Below are 13078 nucleotides of genomic sequence, written 5' to 3'. Positions count from 1 at the left end.
GGACGGCTACGTGTACGCTAGGAACCATAGAAACCATAAAAGATGCTCGAATACGGCCATAACTACCGGCAAAAGTACGCATCATGCGTGTGAATAGCATATAAAACTGATCGTGTTATGTTACGTTTCTCAGTATTCACAGCCATCTAATCAGGCATCGGACCTGGTCACCAACAGACCTGATAACAATGTCAGAGCGTCACAGACGAACACTACCGCAATTGGTCAGTGGTAGCTAAAGTCGGCTACAGAACCCGAACTGCGCATCCACACAATTACGCAGCCGGCGATGATAACTAAGCCAGGCCCATTCGCACCGTGCGACTGCAGTACAACGCGGCCAAACGACAAGGATCATACCGACTGGAATGTACTACCAAATGTTTTCCCACGATGGAGGCAGAGCAACGCTTCTCGGCTATTTATTTACAATCAACGTCCATAACAGCAATGGTACATGGTCTTAAAATTGGAGTTGAGACGCCCTGGCCCCTGCCCTCTCCCCTTCCAACCTACCCTTATTCCTGAGCTCCTGTCTACTGATGTACTCAGCAACATGAGATACCAACTTTTTACCTAATCCATGGATATGCTGATCCACACAGCCCAGCAGAGTGTAAGCCCCCGCATAAACTGCTTGATAATACTAGAACACAAGTTGTGTGAAGAGGGGTTTTGAAAAAAACACATTATATAGCATTACACCGAATTCCCTGGGGCTCATTCTAAGGCCATCAGTTAGAATCACACAGCAAGGAACGGCCAGCCAGCCACTCATTCATTATGGGTAGTCATATGGCCGTCCATGCAGCAGTCCGCTGGTTCCGGCGTCTACGCAACAGCCTGTACTGGCGGGCGCGATGAGCCACCAGGCCATCCTCGTCGCACCTCACGGTACTGTCCCGTACGAGCGTTTTCACCAGCCCTTTCGTGACACTGGGCCACGGCAATGGATGTGCGGCACTCGATGACCGGATGGAAGACACTGGGCAGCGACGGCTCGCCGACCGAGACGTACGCGTACGCCAGCGCACCCCGAGTCTAGCTGCAACTGCAGCGTACTGCGGTGGCCGCGCAGCACGTACTTGCACACCTCATGGGCCCTTCGGCCGCCGCACACCAAGTCAGGGGCAGCAGCAGTAGTAGCAGCCTGAAGCCGCTGCGCCACCAAGGCGACAGGCAGCAGCCGGTTGGGCAGGTGACGGCTGCGGCGGGGGCGGCAGCCAGCTAGCGTCGGTATGGCGCACCATCTAAGCCAGCTCGGTGGGCCCACCGCGTGCTGGTTAAGCTCGTTGGTGAAACAGGACGGGACATCTACCGCTTACTCCCGCCGAAATGGGCCAACCAGAACCATACAGGCCAGCTGGTTCTGGTTGGCCCACTTCGGCGGGAGTAGGTGCAGCTGGTGGTCGTGCTTCTGCGACCAGACGCACGCACTCTGTTGAGAACTCACGAGACCACAAAGTGGTCTCGTGAGTTCTCGTGAGTTCGTCGGTCCAAACCTTAATATAGCTTTCTAAACACACATGCTCCTTTTCAGTTCACTTGCAAAACAGCTGGTTCATTGCCAGTGCAGTGGGTCGACGGGCCTTTGCATATGTACAGAGCAGAGGAAAAACGCACAGAGCACGGAGGTAAAACAGCCTTAAAATAGCTGGCTCATTATCTCACTTCCGTGCAGTAACCAGTAGCGCACAACAGATTTTTGCGAGGAGCGGTTCAACTTTGAAATGTATCTGTAAGAACTCTTATGACCACTCTGGATGGCAGCACCTGAATGCATTCACATGTTTGCTTATTTCCTTGGTACCCTTTTTTGTGTCATAATGGTGCATGTGTAATGTGTGTGAAATATGTGTGAAATCATAATGGATTTTTGTGAGGAGTGATCCAACATTGAGGTGTATCTGGAAGAACTTTTGTGACCACTCCAGGTAGCAGCATCTGAAGACCTTCGCATGATTGCTATCTTTCCTTGATGCCCTGTTTTTGTGTTGTAGTAATTTGTGTTAAATGTGCTATGTCTTGGCTTCATTCATTCTTCACCCAATGCAGTGGGCCAACAGGGCTTTGTGTACACATGACTTGTAAAGGCCTCACAAATGTGATATTAGTCATAAAATGTATTATATGTCAAGTAGATGCTTCCTGTTTTTGAAAGCCCCAGGGTGGAATGATAAGCGGCTGCAAGGATTTGATCAAAATTAACATAACGTCAATTGGAGCACGTAGCTGCCACAGACAAAAACCAACACATGCACGGATCAGGGGCAAAACAATTTTAAAATTACCTGCTTTTTATCACATCAGACCAGAGACCCCCACCACAATGATCTTTCTTTTCATGTCAAAGGAATCTGAGCCCTTTAAAAGTACTAGCTCATCATGATGCTAGTCACTTGTTTGTTTTTTTTTTACATATCACAATCACACTTAGCACCAGTCTGGTTCCTTGGAAATGGCATTGGATGCACACAGCAGTTTCTAGAATTGATGAAAATTTGAGAATATATATGTGGATTAATGCTTAAGATTACCTGGGTATAAATAGCTCAAAATTGTGCTTATGCTTTATGAGGGATAACCCTTCCTATTTACTATGAATAGTGGGTACCATGGTCAAGCAAGTAAGCAACATCTCAGACCCTCATTAGCATGTTAGATCAGTTAAGACCCTATCCCTTGATGCAGAGTATGTGGCAAAATCATCTGGATGTTGAGAAAAGTAAGCATAATAAGCACCATTGTCATGCCTTAATAAAACACATCAATAAAACACATCATCTACAGACAATACAGTCAGTTCCTCGTCACTATTAAAGAATAGTTCATGCCTGTCTGACTAACTCGTTAGTCGTTATTGCCTACTGGTGAACGCTTAACCATGCTGGGCATGACCAAGATGCAAAGACCCCATACACATTTCCCGCAAGCACGCTAATACGCTATTTTCGCCAAGTATCGCTGGAAAAACGTAAATAGTGCGCCAGATTTGAGTCACTGTCAAATCTTCCCAGTAATATTACCAGCATTTGTATTTTCAGAAAACCATTAAAATGCTCTTGAGTCCAGAGCAAATAAAAAAACTCTGGCCGCACCCAATTTTCCTCCATCGAGTTTTATAAACAAAGTATATGGCGAGAAGCGCAATGGTAAATGCGCAGCTATTGTAAAAAAAAAATGAGCCGGTAAAAAAATTATACCTTTTCGTTGCGTTTTTTTTAAAAACAAGGCTGACGTACTTCTATCAGAATGCGCCCAACAAGATTGTAATGGCTCAGATACCTAGCTTCAGGGTGCGCGCATCTTCATTGCTTGGCTTGTATCGTTCTGTTCCCAACTGATTGATGGTGAAATCAACATCAGGCCACAAGGGGCTATTGATAAGGACCAGCAGCGTACATCATGCTCCGAGATGCCCATGTAGTGCTCTGGCTCTATCCTACGCGTGTGAGACGCGGAAGCATAGACGTCAAGGAAAGTCGCTGAAATCATTGTCCAGGATTCAGCAACATGCTACAATTTACACGTAAGCCTCGATTTTAAAAACATCTGCGCTATTGCTCGATATAGCACAGCTTTACCTACATGCCAACATCTTGCTGCTTGCAGCACGCCAAGACACGGGGGGGGGGGGGGGGGGGCAACAACAAGGACACACAAGGACAACAACATGCAATACAATGCAAGGGAGTGTGTGTGTGTATGTGTGTGTGTGTGTGTGTGTGTGTGTGTGTGTGTGTGTGTGTGTGTGTGTGTGTGTGTGTGTGTGTGTGTGTGTGTGTGTGTGTGTGTGTGCGTGCGTGCGTGCGTGCGTGCGTGCGTGCGTGTGTGTGTGTGTGTGCGTGTGTGGGGGGGTGTATGTGTGGGTGTGTGAGTGTGGGTGTGTGAGTGTGGGTGTGGGTGTGTGCGCGTGTGCGCGCAGGCGCTTGTGAGAAATAGAGGATAGTGTAAATACAAATAGGTCTCATTTGACAGTAAGAATTCTTTGCATCGCTAATTTTAAATGCCACCAGATATAAAACTAGTTAAAATTTAGGGTGCATCCGCAGCTACCCGTACCACAAGGAGTCTATACAGTCAACGCCATTCATGACGTCACGCCCAATAGATTCTACGCCTCCCGGTGTTCACAGTACATGTTTTTCCCGTCGTTCACAGTACTACCAAGATTAAGCGTGATGTCACATAAAATATTTGCCGGGCGCATCAAATCCTTTTCCGTTACTTCACTGAACTAAATGCACAAAACTGGCACAAAAGGCTCATTAACAAACAAATCAGGTTGCGCGGACATGACCGACGGTGAGGCAGAAAAGGTACGTCATGCGCAGTAGCGCAGGTAGCGGGCACAGACGCCACATACCCCCTCCCCTTAGGCCCGACAGACGATTAAGAGCCCGATTTGAGAGCACGAAGGGCTGGCCGCAGGTCGCATTAGTGGTCTCAGTCCTGGGGATGGCCTCTATGTTGGTCAGGTACCACCAGTACCAAACAGTGGGCTCCGTGTCGGTCTGGACTTGAGGGCCCACTTCCCAAAAAGTGACAAGGCTGGAGACCACGATTTACGTCGGCCGGAGCCCCTGAGTCAATGAGGGATCCCTGTGTCGGTCAGGGGCCAACAATGCCTAACAGCGGATTACGTGTTGACATGTGGTCTATGTCAGCCAGGAACAGTGTTTAAAGCGCCTACATTTTCTACATCACCAATATTAATGTTGGGAAGAGACTGACCTGGCAATAATTGTCACTTTAATGTCGATAAAACATAGATTAAATGATTGCATTTCAAGCAGAGACATGGTTTTCAACTCTAAGTTTGGGGGCTGAGGAGTGAACAAAGATGCAATCTTCCTCAAGAATATGTTTGTCTCCCCTGATATGGCACGCTTCTTCACAGACTTGGGGGGGGGGGGGACTGGAGGCCTGAACTGAACAGGAGCTGGGTAAAAACCCTGATTTAAAGGACCATTTGACTGGCAACCACGCTCAATCAGGGGCAAAGCAGCAATGGCACCAATTGGCACTTCAAAATAATTATCTCCTGTCATTATCTTTCCTGAGAAAAGTAGGGCCATTAGCCCACAGTACTGGAACCCCGGTTTTCCTCAAAGGGAGGAAGGCTCGGTGCTTGCGACTGCCACGGTGAGCCAACAACCATTTCTGTTGCTTTTCTGTCTCTTGAAAAGGCAGAATTCACAATCATAGGCCAATTGTTACCTTGACTGGATCATTGCGCCGCTTTCCCTGAACTATCAATCAAGTCAGCACCGGTGCACTGAAAGTCACCGCCAACCTCACATATCTTAGTTGCATCGCAACGATTGAAACATGACTTTAAGGTCTGCTGAATCGCCATCTCTACATATTTTCAGTATTTTCTACTGACTAGTTTGGGACACTTAGATTTGGATGATAAAAGCAGCGAACCTGCCGACCGGTCGAGCCATAAGAAATACAATTTTTTGTCGCCAACCTGTTACCAAAGCGAGCGACCAGCCAAAATAACAGGAAAGTTTTGTCGTTGTGTTGGGATGGAGCCCAAGTAAGACACCATGGTGCCGCAGGGTACGGCAAAGGGTCTAAAAGGAAAGGTTAGGTGGTGCTCTGTGCTAAAATGTATTACTGTAGAGGCCCCATGAAAGGTGTTGGGATGTGCGCTGTAATGTTTTGTCGTGACCGTCACCAAAAGTTTCGGGCAAAGGCACTTTTGGCACCAAGCGTCGCGTGAACACATACATTTTTGCCGCCGACCTTGTCCAGCGAGTCGGCGAGTGCTACTACCGTTGGCTGTAAATGAACACGGTATTTTTGTTTTATATGCCTCATGTATTACTGAAGTCAATACATTGTTCAATGCTATTTCTGACCTGTGTTTTTGTTAAGATGTTCATGCGTAAAACTGGGGAGGTTCAGCTGAAATAAACAGATACAGCAAACTACCTGCGACATAAGTATAGGACTTCAAACATCATCATTTAGTGTGTGGTATTTTGATCATTGCACACCTAAAGAACTGATTTGCTAACTTGAGTAAAAATGCTCATTTCATCATTTTGTCCGTTTGGCTTTGCCACTACAGTATCTCGTAAGCTTTGCGCCAAGCATTATGTTGCATGACAATCAGTACATTTAAGCCACAAGTGTGGTTGAAAATAATGCAAAATGTTTAACAAGATGTTCACGGTGTTTCGCTCAATATCCCATGGATGGTTTGCTGGGTATATATTGCATAATAAATACAGAACAACATCTGCACCCCACGCTGAAAACACTGATCAAAAACAGCAATCATAGGTTGCCATTTGACAACATCAGCCAGTAATGGCAAGCAATTCGCAAATGTAACGTATTATCTTAGGTACATTATGCCTTATTTCTGCGACTTAAATGTGCAGTGCCTCCAATGTTTTTTGTGTGCAATTCTGCAAGTGAAAAACAAAAAAGGTCTACCTGAAATTTTTGAGCACAGCAGGCATTCTGCGCCGCGAATAGTAACATTCCAAAGACCATTATGCTGTACCCTTGCCTGCATGGCAAACCTGACATTGGTTGGCTGTAACGCTTTACTGCTTGGAGCTTTGACTGGTTGAAATTCATGTCAACTGTCAACTTCTGATATAAACGTGGTCATAGTAAAAAACTATGAGAGGAATTTTCACAAGCTACTGCAACATGGTGTGCGGATGCTCTGCAAAAATTATGCAATATTTTGGGAAAACCAATCATGGCATCTTGGGGCAAACTCTATGATCAGCTTCACACACTTTCTACGCTATTTCCAGTTCCCCCACTTGTGGTTCATGGGCGATGATTTCCACCAAACATAATCTTTGGTGCAAGCCACATGGCATACTGTGCTAGCACAATAAAGTTGACAAAGTAGGAAAATGAATACATTTAATCACTTCAGCAACCAAGTTTTAGGTGTGTGATAATGTCAATAGCACAGTATAATGATGATGATAACGTTTTGAATTTCTACAGTCATGTTGCAGAATGCTTGTTATTTTAATGACTTGCACCTGCGCCTCTCCAGCTGTGACATGAAGAGTTAAAAAAGTTAGAAGAACTCATACCAAACTAGATTGGCTCCACTTAATGCATAGGCATGCCAAAGCAAACAACTGTGTTCATGTAATGCTTGTCAGGTCATCAATGGTAATGTTGATGTTGAATGACAAACCGTGACTGCTGTCCTTTGACAAAATCATTTGAAGATCGGGTGCGGGTGTCGTCCTGTAAACTATCATCCAATATTTTGATGGTGCTGAGCAGCTTTCGCATGTTCAGTGGACATGACTTCATTCATGATTGGATTTATTGCACTACATTTTTTTTGCAAGGTTTTTAAACTCAAGTGTATACGAAGCTCTCTGACCAAAGAAAAGACGGTTTTCATGACAATTCCATTAAAATGCAAAAGGTTAAACCACCTGTATCTAACTAGGAAACAAGTTTACCATGTTAGACGAAGCCCTTACGTATCAAAATTCTTCTGTTCATGCCTCTAGGAAAGTGCCAGGCCTGACAATCAGCAATGGTGTGTCAGATCGAGAGCGATTGAATGCCGGGAAGGACCAAACAGCCGACCAGGACCTGCTGACAACCCCATGACTACGGCCCATGACACCGATCGACAATTTAACATTTCACCATTCGATGCCGCATGGTCTATAACCTATCCTCTCCAAAATATGGAGACATTGGGCCAGGTCAAAGATAACAAAAGTACCCCAAAACCGAAAAAATAAAGTTGCCAACAACCCCGAGCTCCGGGCTTATGACACCCGTCACCAGAAAGCATTTACCATTCGATGTGCCATAGTCGAATCCTATCTTTTCTAGAACATGGCTACTTTTGGTAAGGTCAAAGATCATCAAAAATGCCCAAACCACCAACATTAGCTGCAGACAACCCCATGATTGGTGAAGGTGTCGTGCTGATCGGTCCCATAGGCTCGGAACATGGGGTTGCCTGCAGCCACTTTGGGTGGTTTTGGGCGCTTTTGGTGACCTTTAACCTGACTCAAGGTCATCATGTTCCAGAAATGATAGGATATGATTTATGACACATCGATTGGTGAAGGTTTCATGTTGATCGGAGTCATAGGCTTACAGCAGGGGGGTTTCTGCAGTCAGTTTTAGTGTTTTGGGGCGTTTTTGGTGACCTTTGACCTGACCCAAGGTCACCATATTCTGGGAGGCAAAGATCATTCACCAAGTAGCATTGAATTATAAATGTTTGGTGTCGATCGGTGTCATAGGCTCGAAGGATGGGAATTGAACAGGTTTGGTCGGCTGTTTAGTCCCTCCCTTGAATGCCGACTGGTCCACTATTGTTCACGTCGGTGCCGTGTGCAGCAAGGAGGCTTTGGGGATCATTTCATTCAATGAACATTTATATTGTGTCATTTTAAGGTATAACAGTGCTATAAGCTCTATGAGTACTCTAGCTAAGTTCTGTAAGTACTGTAAGACTGTATGCTCAGTGGGGTGCCTGTAGTGTAGTGGTTAACACGTCTGCGTTAACCACTGCGCGTCTGGGAAACCAGAGGTACGGGGTTCGATTCCCCGCGGTGCCCGCCCTTCCTGCCAGGGTGAGAGGCAGTCGACGCCATATAGCCTCAGCAGCTGAGTGCGTCGTAAAGCCCCAATAACACACTGTAAGCTCAGTGAGCACTGCATGCCTATGAGCAGGTACGCCACAGGGAAATACGAGGCTGCTTTGTCGCGTCAGAGATGCCACCCAATGTTTTTATAAGCTTTGAAGAGTTCCGGTAGTAAGAGATCTGACATCATGCCTATCCATCAAAGGATGTTCTTGCCTATAGCTAACTGACCGCAATTTTATAGAATTATGTATCTGTACAAACATGTATTTCAAATCTCTGCGAAGCATTTCCGTCCGAAAATCGCTGATAAAAAATGTGTGAATAGAAAATGAGCGCTGCAGTGTTTCAAAACTTTAAAAAGTTTTGCACCGTCATACTTCGTTAAAACGACTGTATATAGTGAACATCTTGGTAAACATTTACACAGTATCCAGTCTCCACAAATGTGGCCAAATGGCAGATAATCGTCGAGCAAAGTACTTATGGAAGGTGGCATGCGTGCTTGCGCACCTCAAGGCAGAGTAGACAATAGCAAATTAAGTATACTTTCTGGATTCAATATGCAAGTTTAGGCTGACCAAGAGGGCAAGAGTGAGTTCATGATGCAATGATAACGATGGCTTAGTGGGTAGCGAGTGAGTAAATGTGAGGCAAAGCTGAAGCTGAACTGGCGCCAGATAGCCTCATTTAAACTGCATGATATTTCTGTGCACCATGATTGCAGGGGTAGGCATATGCCGCATGTGCGTGTTGATGTATGAATGCTACCAATAGTAATGAATATTTATAGTAAGCACAGCGCGCGGCATAAGCATTCGGCGAGCTGTGCATTGGTGAAACATGTGCACCACTAAACCAGCTATGTTGCTGGTGTATACTTACCTTGAAAAGCAGCCTTGGACCTAGCAAGCATCCAAGTAAACAAGGCTTCCCAAAGCCAAGGGACTGTCCTTAGGACAGTCACCATGCTGAGGTCCGCAGAGGAAAACATGAAAATCACAGTGCGACGTTTCGTGGAATTCGCGTGATGATAGCTTCATATTTTTGTGTCTATGTCCCAAAATAGAGGGTCTCAAACTCTCCTAGCATTCATTGCACAGGGATATTGGCAAATTGGTATACACCGGATTTCATATAACACACGCTGGAAAAGCCAGGCTAACAGAACTCATTGCTTTAAGTGGCGATTGGGGCGTCCGATAAGATGTCCCCCGTCGAAGCGGGCACCTCAAATACAATGTCTGTGCTTTTGAGGAAAAAAAATTACGAGAAAACTGGCAATGCCCATCAAATCAGACCCGCGTAATCTAACTATATGCGAAAAGCGCAAAAGGTGGGATACTCGCTTTATAATACTGGCTGGCAGCGGCTGGGCCATCAACTGGTGGCGTTTTGGCAGCGGCGTGGAATTGTAACCCTTTAGACAAAGTTGATGTATGGACGTGGCGGTGCCAACAATTTCAAATAAATGGGCAGTACATACAGACAGTGAGTGTGTCCAATGGTGAAAATTTCGCCGCGATCCTGGCTACAGCTTCGGCAGCAATATGAATATTTACTTAAATAATTTATCAAAATTATGATAGGTAAAACTAAACTAAAATTTTCGTACACAATAATGCTAAACTCATTAAATGAATGTAATGCTATATTCGGACCTGCTCTTCGACACCGGCATTTCCGGATTGCCAGACGGTTATCGGCGTAATCTTATGCCGCACAAACTCGCGTCGGACACATGAATTGACGACGGTACGTCAGCCAACGACTTGAAGTTGGATTCGCGCCTCTACATGCTTTGACTGCCAAGCTATGGTGCAAAGCGTGAAAAAAATGAAAAAACAGGCAAATTCATATCGGCTGCGCTTGAGCACGCGGGATTTGACACATGCTTCTGCACATTTGGCGCCACGCGATTTCCTGTTCAATTATCTACCGAAGCGTGTCAGTTCCTTGTCGCCCCGACCCTTGGCTGCTGAGCTGTAGCCTCGATTTCGAACGGCTGCTCGTCGATTCTGTTGTCGGCCACATTTTCGAGCCGCCCGTGCAAAACCAATGGACCGAAAACGATCTTTCCGCCACGTGCCATGCCGGAACCTCGGACCACAGCGGCTCGCTGCCTACCCGTGTGAAACCGCCGAGTGCGCCCGCGCGTAGTGTCCAAATTTAGCCTTTCAGCGACCCGTATTTCGGCACGTTGAGGGCGTCGCGCAGAACAGAACAGACAGACAGACCTGCTTTTGAACAGGTAGTTCGTTAGATATTTCTAAGATATATTTTGGCGTGAGTGATTTTTTTTTAGTGTAGTGCCTAGCTAGAAGTGTAATGCCATCGTGTTCTGCGAATTCATGTCGTTTCAACTCTATAGGGTCTTTGTGTTGCGTGGCATTGAAAACGTTAGGACCATCGGTGAAACTTCGTGTCTCCTTGAGGGGTGCATGGACCCTCCAGAGTTAAGCCAATGCCATGCTGATTCCAACGCTAAGAACTTTGGAGGGGCAAGACAAATGCGAGTGCTCACCACTTCAAACTACGGCCTTCGCCCCCCGCCCCCTCCCCGAATACCTCCTACAGAGGCTCCATGCCTGGTAATGACACCTGTTTGGAGTCAGAAGCACAGTCTACCACAGGCTGCAGGCCACTCCTCGGCTCTGCCAAGCCGGCTACGGCACTCGTCCACCTCGGCCGGACTTCACAATGCAGCTCTTCACGCCCCCATGCCGCGTCGGCTGCCATTCATTCAGCTGCGGCCCGGCCGCGCCGGGTGTGCCTGAAGGTCGCTCCAACCCGCGGGGGCGGACGGAGGGAGGGGAGGGCGTGGCCAGGCGGGTCATTTCAGCGAGTGCGCGCCTCATTCAGCGCACGTGGAGCCCGACGATGCGGCGAAGTGCGCCGTCCGCTGCGCGTACGCGTGCTTACACTTAGCAACGCAGAAGTGCTCTCCGTGCACCGGAAATGAACCTTTGTCTCAGAGCGCATCGCGCGGACTCCATTCAGAGCAGACCTTTAACCCCGACACGGCAGGCCGCGAGCGCACCATGTGTGGGGTTATTCATGCCAGTGCGTGGCTCTGTCCACCGCCCTGGCGCTCAGAGGTCTTCGCGTGAACACTCCAACCGCACACGCTGTCGGAATAAAACTCCCGGCCTTTCAGCGTCGTATGACCTAACAACGAGCTTCCGTCCCACCGTCCATATAGAGATGCCCATTGGTGGGTCGGTCTGTTTAGCCGTCGGTCGCGGACAGCGAGCGTCGGCCTGGATTTTCCGAAACCTGAGCGTAGAGAGAAACAAGTTTAAGAACGCATGTTTTTTATTTACCGACGGATATGGCAAAAACCACAGTAAAAACGATTGTGCGCATGGTGCAAGCGTACTGATGCAATCCATCGTGTTTGTGTGGTTGTGTATCTGCATTACGTTCGTTCGCCACATTCATAACATTTACACACATCACTCGTTCGCTACGTCCATCGCAGTTCTGGCCAATATGTGTTCCTTATTTCGATTGCTACATATTTCACTTCAAGGAAGTCTGTCTAGTCAGTAACCGATATATTTCCTACGTTTCTGAGTACCTTTCCTGATATCTTTCCCTGTCCGTGCACTTGGTCGAGTATTGTGCTGTCACCAGCGTCAACGTGCAAGTCTACTTAAAAGGTTTTAATGATGCAATTGTCAGCACATCAAGTTTCGGCACGCGAGACCCAAGTTCTGCGTAAACATTTCACCGATCTTTCGAGACCGCTGGTCTGACACGTCGCAGGACTAATGGACAAGGAACAATTGGATGACACTAGCATGACATAGCATGACATAGGATAACGAGGATGAGACTATAGCATATCATAGCACTGTGCCTGGCATGTACGGATTCTTTTCCGCCATTGGCACCACTATTTGTGGGACACCGAATTAAATTTAAGGCTTTCTTGCGAGGTCCGCTCATTCACCCCTAGGGAGCGTATCGGTTCTTATTTTGGGTTTTGCGCTAAGATGGTCAGGTCGTGGACCGTATGAGGGCATTGTATTTTAAAGATGCGCACCATTAACGCCAATCTGAATTCCGGTTGCAAAACGTGTGAGCAGATACTTCCACTTACAGCACCAAATAGGTACTCGTATGCCGATTAGAACGGGTGTGCTGTGGCCAAGTGTGAGAGCATCATTGTCCTTCGCAATCAAGTGAAAAACTCTTACTGATATTTTCTATGCCAAATCTAATTAGATAGGGGCCTAATTTTGCACATATGGAATGTGCAACGAATAGGATAAACAAAAGCGAAGCCCATTAAAGAGAGTGTTCCGATGTGTATGGAGTTTTAAACTGACAGAGCCGTTATAAAGATCATTCAATGCAGCTCACTGCCATGCCCTTTTAAGACCTAAACCCCTCTGAAGCCTGGGCTTGAAGGCCGCAGAGATATGCGACAGTAATCGTGGAAGAGTATTTCGAGGTCACAT

Source organism: Pollicipes pollicipes, unplaced genomic scaffold (assembly GCF_011947565.3).
Source record: "Pollicipes pollicipes isolate AB1234 unplaced genomic scaffold, Ppol_2.1 Scaffold_2555;HRSCAF=2994_pilon_pilon_pilon, whole genome shotgun sequence".
Taxonomy (NCBI): Eukaryota; Metazoa; Arthropoda; class Thecostraca; order Pollicipedomorpha; family Pollicipedidae; genus Pollicipes; species Pollicipes pollicipes.
Note: the sequence above shows the minus strand (reverse complement) of the source record.